Genomic DNA, 13,393 nt, shown 5'->3' on the forward strand with positions numbered 1-13,393 from the left:
CAGCCTGAGGACTGAAGGGTCCCAGGTTCAATTCCGGTCAAGGGCATGTACCTTGGTTGTGGGCACATCCCCAGTGGGGGGTGTGCAGGAGGCAGCTGATTGATGTTTCTCTCTCATCGATGTTTCTAACTCTCTATCTCTCTCCCTTCCTCTCTGTAAAAAATCAATAACATATATTTTTAAAAAATCCCTTTCAAGTTATGTATTAACTTTTTTACTCCTTGTTTTTTCTGCAAGGTTATTATTTGGACTTTAAAAAATATATCATTAAGCCCTAGCCGGTTTGGCTCGAGTGGATAAAGCATTGCCCTCGGACTAAAGGGTCCCGGGTTTGATTCTGGTCAAGGGCACATGCCTGGGTTGTGGGCTCGATCCCCAGCATGGGGCGTGCAGAAGGCAGCTGATCAATGATCCTCTCTCATCATTGATGTTTCAATCTCTCTCTTCCTCTCCCTTCCTCTCTGAAATCAATAAAGACATGTGAAAAAAATAAAAAATATATCATTAATTATCATTTTGTCTATGTAATAAGAATAAAGTCTCATAAGGAAATAAATATTCTATTTGAAGTCTATTCTTTCTCAGGGATTACAACATCAAGGTCCTAAAAACATTATATAACCTAAAATTTTAGAAATATCATTCAGAAAGATATATTCCAACCAAAGTAATGCACAAGAAACTTAGAAACTTTGTAGAGCATTAAAGTTGTAAGAAAGAAAAAAAGAAATATTTGTTAGACATAAAATTTCAGAAGTTAACCTTCTCTATTAAAAAGACAGTGTAGAAGCAAGGCTTTTTTATTCTTGGGACAAAAGAATAACATTTAGTATATTAATAATAATCTCCAATTATGGGCTAGTAATTTATATATATATATATATCACTCTAATTCTTAACTACAGTCCTGCAAGTAGATAATATTCTTCTCACTTTATAAATGATGAAACTGAAGTGAAGTAGGAGTTCAGGTTTGTACATGTTCCCCTAGTGAACCAATGTGGAAAACAGATATTTCTAACAAATTCTGTCTCCACCCTTCTAAATTACTATTTTATAGCTTCTCTTCTTTCCTTAAACCTTTAATACCATTTCCCCCCAATCTAAACACTTCACTTTGCTCATACTTCATTGAGAAGATAGAAGTTATCAGATGAGTCCTACCTCATCTCTCCATCACCAATCTAAAATGTGTACCTGTAGCCTGGCCAATCGATGATTCTCTCTCACCACTGATGTTTCTCTCTCTCTCTCCCTCTCCCTTCCTCTCTGATATCAATAAAAAAATATTTTTAAAAAATATGCCCATCTATAATTTAAAGTTTCCAGCCATCCCTCATTTCCCTGCTTTTTCTTTATGATCATGTCTCTTGAAAGAAGTATCCAAAGTCTCTATCTTTATTCCTCATTTCCCATTTTTTCATCCATTTCAATCAGGCCTTATTATTGACAAGTCCCTGACATACAGTTGCTACAATACATACTGTTTTTGCTCATGATATTCCTCTTTATTAATAGAGAAAGGCATTTTAAATACCCCATGGTTGATGAATACTAGACACAAAGTGGAAAAGTCCTAGAATGAAGACATGCAAGGTAATATAGATATATAAAATAAGGAGCTTAAAAAACATGTTTTCTCCTATCAACTAATTGATATCAAATTTAATTAATCCCTTACAGAGTCCTCTGTAATGGAATTACTGGAATTTAAAGAAACCACAGCAAAAAAAACAGGAGCCTTATATGAGATATTTATAATCTTAAAACTCTTTACTAGAACAATTGTTTAGATTGACATTAATTCCATGGATGGGTAGCAAGTAAAAGATGATAGCAAAGCAGTGAAGAAGAACAGTCAAGTGGGTATCTCAAAAGAGAACAATATTATAAAAAGAAAACATAAGTTCTTTTCAATCACTAGTCATTATTAACCACAATATAATACAGCTTTGTAGGGCAGGGGTAGAAAAGTATAGCTACACAGCAAAAGAAGGCTCTCATCGATGGAAAAGAAGAGTAAAAGCAAGAGCTTTGAAAGATTCCTGTTCAATGAAAGCTTTCCTCTTATGAGAAATAACCTACCAAGCATTAATTTGAAATTAATGCAAACTTCAGCAGGACTAACCCCAGGAATGTATTTAACCCATAATTGCCAAAACAAAAGTAACTAGGTGGCACCTTTGTAGGGAATAAGTGATGATAGCAACCATTCTCAAAATAAGTACTTGGTGACTAATGGATACCAGAGTAAATCTTGATGGTAACACTCGTCAGCAAGAATCGGACAAAAGGCAGGATTTGACGAGAATATTTGAAACCCGCTGCTGCAGAAATCCTGGGTTACACACTCGCCTCCTGTAAACACTTAATCTGCTTTATTTCAGGCAGGAGGAGAGGAAGAGCTCATTTTTGTCTCAGCAAAAGAGTGACGTCTTAAATGTAAAGGTTTAAAGTGTCATAACATGTCATAACAAACCACCCAAATAATACTGGAATAGACTTGAAATAACAGCCAAAAGTGTTACTTGTAAAATAAAATGAAAATAATAAAAAAATCTGTAGGGAATAGCAAAATTATCTTTCCTTCATTTGTTCACAAAATATTTATTGACAAGTTGCAGGGTCCTTGACCTTAAGGAGCACAAGGTAAAGGAAACAGGCACATAAGGAATAGATGACAAGTGCATCTACATTTGTATCTCTGTCTATGTCTGTATTAGTAGTGGTGGTTGGTATCCTGAACTTCCTAGGTTTGAATGCACTCACTACTTTTGTGACCTTGAGCACATTCATTATCCTCTCTGTACCTGTTTCCTCAACTATCCTATCTAATAAAAGACAAATAGGGTAATTAACCATACCTCCGATATGCTTCCCATTGGCTAATCAGGACGATATGCAAATTAACTGCCAACCAAGATGGCGGTTAACCGCCAACAAAGATGTTGGCTAATTTGCATACTGCAGGCAGGGCAGGACAGCGCCATCCCGCCTGCCTCACTGCCATCCGGGCCTGCTATCTGCAACCTGGGCGGCAGGCGGCCCATATAGGACCCGACCCAGAGCTGGCCACCGGCCATGCCCACAAACGGCCCTCCCGCGGGGATCCGAGGCTGGCAGTTGCTAATGCACCGATCTGCCAACACGCACACCCGGGCCACCTTTGCCCTGCGCAAACTATGCAGGTGGGAGAGGGGAGTGGGGCCGCTGGGAACAGGGCGGGAACTGCCCGGGGTTTGCATCAGGCAGCCGAGAGCAGAGTGCAAACTATGCAGCCAGGAGAGGGGTGAGGGTCCACTGAGAGCAGGACGGGAACTTCCCAGGGTTTGTGTCAGGCAGCCCAGAACGGAGTGTGAACTATCCCGACCGGTAGCTGCTTGCTCATTCACTTACTTGCTCATTCATTCATTCACTCATTCATTCACTTGCTCATTCACTCACTCATTATTCACTCACTCAGCAAACCCTCTCAGGTCCCTGGCACCAGGCCAGGCACTGAACGTGAAGCAGGATAAGACAGAGCTATGTCCTCAAGATGTCAGTAATTCAGTAGGGCGAAGCAGGCACATGAACAAGGCAGTTGTATGCACAGATGCACTGTACTGGGTTCGGTGAGGGCTGTAACTAACGCCGACTTTGTTCTCTTGATAAAATGGGGCCTCGGGAGCCAGGCTGCCCAAGCCTGTAGGCCTGTGCCTAGACCAGGAGTGGCCGGGGTCCCGGAACATGACAGAGGGTGCAGGTCGGGCTGAGGGGTCTGGCCCCACCCCTCACCCTCACCCCCGAGTGCACAACTTTTTGTGCACCGGGCTACTAGTAAAATAATAATAGGCTCAGCCTCACTGGGTTGTTATGAAGAAAAAAATAAGTAAATTGTGTAAACTACTTAGAATAGTGCCTGTCACATAATGTCTTACTGAAATGTTAGTTATGATTATTATTATTAATAGATATATATGAAGCAAAATGGTGCATAGCTTATATTGATGTAAGATCTTAAATATACATAAATATACATAAATAAAGGTAATTTAATAAGTTGGGGTGCAACTTATCTATGTCAGATACAAATACCCACATTCCTCCAAATAGGAGGACCTTATTAAAAATTCTATATATTTGAATTGTAAGAAAGTGAACTGCTATTTAATATTGACTGCAGAGGCCCTGCGAGCGTGGCTCAGTGGTTGAGTATCAACCTTTGAACCAGGAGATCACGGTTCGATTCCCGGTCAAAGCACATGCCCAGGTTGTGGGTATTCAGGAGGAGCCAATCAATGATTCTCATCATTCATGTTTCTATCTCTTCCTCTCCCTTCCTCTCTGAAATCAATAAAAATATACTTTTAAAAAATAAAATTGACTGTAGATACCACAATAAGTATAAGTTAAATTAGTTATAAAAACTAGAAGTGTAAAATAAACATTAAAACACAAATAAGAAATGTATAAAATTTTAAGGAATTTATACTGAATTTATTGCAGAATAAAATTATGATTATAATTGTCTGTTCAAATAGATCTAGTACACTGTTATCTAATGGTGAAAATTATCTCATGGATTTATATTTCTTTGTTCTCTTTTTCAAATATTCTATAAAGTTTGGGTATCTAACATATACAAGGAATTATGTCCAATAATAGAGGAGGAGTGATAAAAATGGGTAAGATATAATCATCCCTTCTTCCCAAGGGATTTACAGTCTAGGAAGGGAACACACACATTCCTGAAAGTAGAAGAGTTGGGGGCTTATTTTTGTTTCTTTATTACTGTTGAAGGGCTTATATTCTCTTGGTTTTCATGATACTACCATCCAGATTCTCCTATGCTTCTGAAACCATTCTTTCTCAGTTTTACCTTTTGGTTCTTCTTCCTTGGCATACTGATGTTTTATAGGATTAGCTTCCCAAGCCCTTTGTATTGTTTATCCACTCTGATGGCTTCAGGTACCACCTACACACAGCTTCTGAGCCTTGCCACTATTGATATTTTGGGCCATATAATTCGTCATTGTGGGGATTGTCCTGTGTATTGTAGGATGTTTGGCAATATCCCTGGTCTCCACCCGCTAGATGCCAGTATCACCCCTAGTCCAGCTGCAACAAATAAAACTATCTCCAAACAATGCTGAGTGTCCTCTGGAAGTCAAAATCACCCTCCACTCAATAACTACTTACCTTTACCTATAAAATATAGATCCTCTATTATGTTCCAAAAAAGATAGTGGGTGGGTAAGAAAATCCCAAAGCTTTCAGGTATCTTGGAACATCTGTGAAACAAATAAAAAGAAGTAGACCTGTAAATGCAGCATTTGCAGATATAGACACTTCTTAATGAGCCGTGACTTGTGGGAGTACAGAGGCTGTGTACAGAAATATTGTACCTCCTATTACTAAAAAATATATTCTTTCAAAAAAAAACACATAAATTTAACAGCAATCTTTCTCTAGTCAATTTTCAAGTTTGATCTCTAATTGAAAGTTTGAAACCTGAAAAGATCATAAAGATTATTATGGCATTGACATAAATTTAGATAAAGATACGTAGTTTTATGACAAAAGTAATTATTTTTATGGCAGGTAGATTTATTTTAATAACCCCAGTGCTTTTAATAAAAAATTTATGAAAAGTTATTTAAGAACAAATACATGTGCTATGAGCAGATGTTTGCATATCCTGTTATGAAAATAAAACACTTCACAAAGAAGTTAAATATTAAATTCCTGAAACATTGAAGAAGTCAAAATACTATGTAAGTCATGATTACTAAAAGAATTCACATGAAGGCCAGGCCATCTGTGCTGTGAAACAGTGACTTTGGAGACCCCAAACAACAAAGCTAACATTTTTATAGTATTACTAGAGGCCCAGTGCATGAAATTCGTGCACTCGGGGGGTGTCCCTCAGCCCAGCCTGCACCCTCTCGCAGTCTGGGAGCTCTTGAGGATGTCCAACTGACGGCTTAGGCCTGCTCTCCATCAGTCGGACACCCTTAGTGCTGCCGCAGAGGCAGGAGAGGCTCCTGCCACCACCACTGCGCTCACCAATCGTGAGCCCAGCTTCTGGCTGAGCGGTACTCCCCCTGTGGGAGCCCACTGACCACCAAGGGGCAGCTCCTGCATTCAGCGTCTGCCTCCTGGTGGTTAGTGTGTGTCACAGTGACCAGTCATTCCGCCGTTCAGTCGATTTGCATATTAGCCTTTTATTATATAGGATAACAATTAAACATACATTATCTCATTTTATTCTCACAATTGCTCTGTGAGTTAGAGCAATGGTTTTAATATGTCCAGTTCAAGGATGAAGATTTTTTTCCAGTTTTATTGAGGTATAATTGACAAATAAAATTGTAAGACATCTAAAGTGTACAACATAATGATTTGATATACACATACATTGTGAAAGGATTACACCCCCTTCCCAGTTCAGCTAAGTAACACAGAGGATGAAGTAATTAAAGTGTTTGTGGTTAGTTGTCTTGTCCAGACTTATACAGCTAGTAAGTATAGAGTTTGAGCTTAACCATGGGTCTCCCAATCCTAGTGCCTATGTTCTTTACATTATATCATAGTCCTTACCTAGCAGACTCTAACACAAAAAATACATTAATAACCAAATTTGGTATTTTCCTAAGATTAGAAGATCTTTCTTAATATATTTCAAGTCTATATGTAAATTCTTTAGAAAAACACACACACCAAGTTACTAGATAAAGCTTCAGGAGGTCTCATAACTCCAACAACTAATGTAGTGACCATGACCCCGGTAGAGACAACAAGGCTACATATACAGTAATCCCAGTTTTCAATTATGGAATTTCCTTATTTGGGCAATAGCATTTAAGGAAAACATTAAATTGTATCTTTACTTGAGACTCTTAGCTGTAACAAGTATCAAATTATTTTTCTCTTTCAGGTTTGTTTTTGTTTTTGTGCCATAGTACATAAGACAATGCTCTTAAAAATTAGTTTTCATAAAACCAGGTGTTTCACCCTAGGCAATTTTATTTCTCAGAGTGTCCACTCCCAATTCCCAATCCTTGAACACATACTAGCTTGATTTATTCATCTTATCTCAAAAACAATATTTCATTTTTAAAGGTTGACATTTATTCATCACTGACAACACATAATTATCTCCCATACATGGTTCTTGTTCTAACAAATTAATGCTCTTTCAACAGGCTATACTAATCACATAAAATTGAACTTGCCAGGTATCTTGAATTACAGAGAGCCACACAATAAATTGTGTAAGTTCTACAGAAGTTTAGAAGCATAAGACTACAACTGTACATTACATTTATGTTTTATTGAAAAGCAATACAGATGTCATTTTTGCCCATCATTTTTCCTACTTTGAGCATTTAAAGGTAAATAGGATGTTTAATTTTATTTAGTTTTTGCTTAAGTTTTGGTGGGTGAACGACAACTTTTAAACCTCCATTTGACTTTTTCTGAGATTGAGCAGCAGTGAATTGCTATACAGTTGAAACTACAGTGATTGTACTGCTATTCTCAGTTTTACAGTGAAAATTAAAATAGAAATTGTGCCAAACATAACTATAATAAGAAACCTAAATGATATAAACGCATTAGTTAAAAGGCACATATTGTGAAATTAGACTTAAAAAATCCAGTTAGTTGCTGTTTATGAGATACATTTAAAGCATCAGGATACATAAAAGCTGGAAGTAAAATGATGAGAAAGCTATAACAAGCTAATTATTTTTATAAGCAATTATCACTAAATTAATAGCAGACAAATAAGCTTAAAGCGAAAAAGCATTATTACTAGTAAATACAGAAATGGTTGTTACATAATAATAAAATTTCAGCAGCAAGATCTATCAGTTTTAAACTTATATATACCTAATAAAATGTCATTCACTATACACAGTACAAACTGGTAGAATACAGAGGGAAAATGAATATTCCATTATCAGAGATTTCAATACAGTTCTTTTGATCCTTAATAGATCAAGTAACAAAAAAGTAGCATCAGTGTAGATACTAGCCACATAATTAACAAGCTTGATCTAAGGAACATATAAAACACTGCAACCAATAATTAGTGAACTAATCATTTCCCCCTTCTGCACAAAAACAAGATTTTTAAAAGTTAACAACCAGGGCACTATAAAACAGATTACATTTTAGGGCCACAATGCAATTAAGTGGAAATTAGTAATCAATATAAATTTGTTACTAATTATATACATATACCTATACCTATACCTATACCTATACCTATACCTATACCTATACCTATACCCATACCTATACATATACATATACATATACATATACTACTAAACAACTCTGTGTCAAGGAATAAAATTATACTGGAAGTTCCAAATAACTAAAACTGAAAAATAATAGAAATTCTTTACATCAAAACTTCTGGGATAGAGCAAAAAGGCTATCTCAGGGAAATTTTTATTCTTAAAAACATAAATTACAAAAGAATAAAGAAAAAAATAAATGACCTCAGTGTCTAATTTTAAAAAAATTAGTGTCTAGTTAAAAAAAATTAGGCAAACCAACAAAGCAGAAAAATGAGTAAATATGAGCAGAAATGAATAAAACATAAACTATATCTACGGATAGAATCTGAAAAGCCAAAAGTTAGTTCTTTAAAAATAAATTAAGAGAATAAATAGAGGAATATCTGCCAGATTGATGCAAGGAAGGGGAGCATAAATAATGCTAGTAAATATATACAGATACCTGAGATTAAAAAAATACAAAACATTATGAACAACTTAATGCCAACAAATTTGAAAAACAGGTAAAATGGAAACATTTCTAATGTACAGCTTACCAAAATTGATTTAAAAACAGAAAGTCTGAATAATCCTTTAAGCAAATAAACTAGCAAAGTATTTACAAATATTACTCCCAAAAAACACAAGGCCCAGGTGTATTTACATGTAATTCTATCAAACACACAAGAAACAGATGATTTTATATAGGCTTTTCCAGAGGACAGAAACAGAGAATAATCACCAGCTCATTGATGAAATTAGTACGAGTATAATCTTGATACCAAAGCTGTACAAGAAAGGGAAATTATAGGCTAATGTCACTTACTCATATAGATATAAAAATTTTAAATAAAATATAAGCAAATAGAGTTCAACAGTATGAGAAAGATAAAACATGGCCAAGTTAGATTTCAGCCTGGAAGTTAAGGCTGACTATATCAAGCTCATAACTTCAGATTATGCACCTATCCTAGCTTGTTTTTAGTTGCTGGCATCACTACTTGAGCCCCTTCCCACCTCCAAGCAATATAGGTGCAGCTACCAAAACTTATTTCAACTGCAATAATTACTAACTCAGGTTGAGTGAGCCAAGTCCTCTGATGGTTGGATCCAGAATCCAATCTCCTCAAAAACACTGAGATTAAATCTGCCGTGATTCTTAACCTTTCATTCATCCAGTCAACATCTAAAGTGAAAGTTCTAGCCTGGCTGGTATGGCTCAGTGGTTGAGCATTGACTTATGAACCAGGAGGTCATGGTTCAACTCCCAGGCAGAGCACAAGCTTGGGTTATGGGCTTGATCCCCAGTGTGGGGCATGCAGGAGGCAGCCAATCAAAGACTCTCTCTCATCGTGGATGTTTCTATCTCTCTCTCTCCCTTCCTCTCTGAAACCAATAAAAATATTAAAAAATAAATAAATAAAGTGAAAGCTCCAGCACCTCTTCCCACTGACTACTACTTGCCCACTCCCAACTTGCTATTTGCCATAATATTCTACTGCACCATCATCTCCATCCCCATCCATTCCCCTTTCTCTCTCAAAGTTGCACATTTCCTTGTTTTCAACCTTTTCTCTAAGCATTTCTTCCACATCTTTGCCATAACTGAAACCTGATTCTTCAAAGAAGATTCACTTTCCCTTTCTTATTTTCAAGTGGTGACTGCTTATTCTTTCAAAATCCAAACATCATTCTTGACAGTATTATTTACTCCAGATCATTATCTCACTTGCCTGTGTAAAAGTCTATCTAATTTTTAAAAGACTCAGGGTATTTGTCTGTACCACTTTTCCTCCACCCTTGTGACTGTCAGCTACTGACCTAGTCGCTTTCCCTCACTTTTCAAAAATGAGATACTTAACTCACACAGCCTTCCTTTGATTCACGTTCTATCACATTATTCAAACAGATCACCCATCCATAATCTGACTCTCTGTTCCTTGACCTTCAGTAGCATACTTCACCTCTGCCACTCATTTCATTTGCTATCATCTGCGTGTTCTTTTTTTCCTAAATAATTATTCCAAGCACCCTTACTTTCAATCACGATCATGTCTCCTTATTTTCAACTATTATCACAATTTTGGGTCCTTGATTTCTTCTGGATTATCACTACACTGATGCCTTTACATAGCATTTACAATTCATCAAATCATTCTGTTTCCCTCGCTCTCTCTCTTCCCCCTCCCTTCCTTTTTTATTGAGCTTGGATTTCATAGCTCATCATTTAAATATTCTTTAAACAAAATTCTTGCCAATATCCTAGCCCTTCTTTGCTTTCAACTTGTTAGACAACACTTCCAAATACTGCTATTCAATTTTTCTATTCTTAAAACTGAGAAGACAAAGACTACTGGGGCAAGGGGGAATCACACAATTTCATTTATTTGTTATTACTAACCTCAAATGGGGTTTTGCCACTATCTGGCAACCCCAATATGTTTCTTTGGTCAACTTGACCTCCCATTCTTTGCAACGACGATTTGAAGTCTTTGTTCTCCTCTTTCTTCACGATCAGGAGATAACCTTGCTGACTTCATAGAAATCTGAAGGCATCAGATGAAATCATCGTCAGCTTTCCACTACCAAACCTACAAGCCCATAAACACCTGCACCAATTTTCTCCTCTGTTTAAGCCTTATATTAGATGCTCCTTCTCCCATGGCCAGTAGCTGCCAATGCTTTAGAGACCATCCCCTCTCACTTTCTCAGGAATGTTATACTCATGTTTTGTTGTATTTTTTACTTCATATACAGTCATCCCTCTTGCTCTACATATACAATTATCACTCCTTTTCATCACATCCTTGTGTATATGCCCCACTGGCTACTAGGTTTAGCAAGTCACTTTCCTGAACCTCAGTTATATATTAAAAGGGCATGATAAAAATAAAAATACTTCATAAGTTGTAAAGCACTATACTATATAATGAGTTAGTTTCATATTGTTAAAAAATTGTTTTACCTAAAAATCAAAGGAATTAAGCAACTTCCCAAGACTTTATTGTTTCTTCATTGAAAAATCTAAGGATATAACTACTCAATTCTCCATAATCATTAGCTATTATTTCATTTATAATTAGAATATAGAAGATATTTTCAATAGTGCCAAGTTAAAAGCATAGGAATACTTTTAAACCTTGCTACTTTTGTTTAAATACTGATATTACATTCTAATATCTTAGCTTATTGACATTCAGAATTTTAATCCTGAGGACTGGCATCTGGGGTATATCTACAACTAAATTGGATTTGACTAAAATAGAACCTAAGAGCTGATTAAACTACCTTCATCCCTATCATGAAGTTCCCCTTCACAATTCTGTAAACAAAAGATCTCCTCAACAAACTGAACAAATTGAGTGAAAAATCTTTCCCTAAAGGATCGTCTTTTTAATTAAGAATTTTTGTACAGGACTCTTTGGGGATCAAAAGTTCAGAAGTTTCACAGTACAGTATAAAGTCTAACTTCACTTGATGGTGCTACGTATGTTAAATATTTATAAAATATTTTTGCAAAGGTGAAAAAATAAATCTATTTACAATTATTGAGATAATAGCTAAACAAATGTCTACTCTTCCTAATTATGTGGTCCTTGGATACAATACGCAATTAATGTGCCCTTCAATTGTATCCATCAAATTTGAACACATTCAACAAATCTTTGCCCTGCTTACTACATGAGTGTTGTAAAAACCCAGAGATAAAGTCTGTGACAACATTTTAGAAATGGCAAAAGTAGAGACAAACATTGGTGATTTCTAACTCCACTTTTATCTCTTGTCCTTAATCAATAAATCAAAATGTATTAATGTATAAATTTACCTCATAATAGGTTATGAATTGTATGAGAACTCATTGGCTACCTTTAATAAGTATTCATAAAAATACTTATACTTTCAATATAATTATATAATTTTATTTCAGAGAGGGAGAAGGATAGATAGAAATATCAATAATGTGAATCATTGATTGGCTGCCTCCTGCTCACCCCCAACTGAGTATGGAGCCTGCAACCGGGCATGTGCTCTGACCAGGAATCGAACTGTGAAATCCTGGTTCATAGGTCAATGCTCAACCACTGAACCATATCAGCTGTGCCTTAGGGAACTTAATTGTCTCTCCTTTCTCCTGTATTTTTGTCATTTTTAAAATGTGACATATACTAAAGAATATACAGTGATGAATGTCATCAATTATTTCCCTCCCTATATGCATGTACTACTATTCCCCCATTGAGAAATGCGCTTCTTCTTTCCCGTCCATGGAAACTAGTCTGGCCTTGTTTGTTTTGACCAATAGAGTACCGAGAAATAACACCCTGAGACATCTGAGCCCAGGCCTTAATAGGTTAACAAATTCCACTTCTTTGAACACTGATTCTTGGGGCTCCTCCTTTTGGAATTCAACTGCCAGGTTGTGAGAACTCAAGCCCTATGGAAAGGTCATGTGAAGGAGAAACAGATACACTGCCAACCATGTGATTACCCAATTCATATTCTTTTTTTAAAAAATCTTTATTGTTGAGATAGATGCCCCTCTTTTTTCTCATTACCCCCCTCCACCAGGTTTCTGCCCCACTCCAGGCCTTTACTACCCTATTGTCTGTATCCATAGGTAATGCATATATGCATGTAAGATTTTTGGCTAATCTCTTCCTGGCTCCTCCTTCCCCTCTTCTGAGATTCATCAGTCTGTTCCATGTTTCCATGCCTCTGATTCTATTTTATTCACGTTTATTCTGTTCATTACTGGGTAGAATAATCTTGGTTGTAGGTCCTTGCTATTCATCACTTTGAATATTTCTTGCCACTCCCTTCTGGCCTGTATAGTTTCTGTTGAGAAATCAGCTGACAGTCATATAGGCGCTCCCTTGTAACTGCTCTTCTCTTGCTACTTTTAAGATTCTCTGTCTTTAGCCCTTGGCATTTTAATTATGATGTGCCTTGGTGTGGTCGTCTTTGGGTTCCTCTTGTTTGAGAGTCTCTGTGTTTCCTGGACTTGTAAGTCTATTTCTTTCACCAGGTAGGGAAAGTTTTCTGTCATTATTTCTTCAAATAGGATTTCAATATCTTGCTGTCTTCTTCTGGCACCCCACAATGCGAGTGTTGGTACACTTGAA

The sequence above is a fragment of the Myotis daubentonii genome, chromosome 18 (genome assembly GCF_963259705.1).
Source record: "Myotis daubentonii chromosome 18, mMyoDau2.1, whole genome shotgun sequence".
Lineage (NCBI taxonomy): Eukaryota > Metazoa > Chordata > Mammalia > Chiroptera > Vespertilionidae > Myotis > Myotis daubentonii.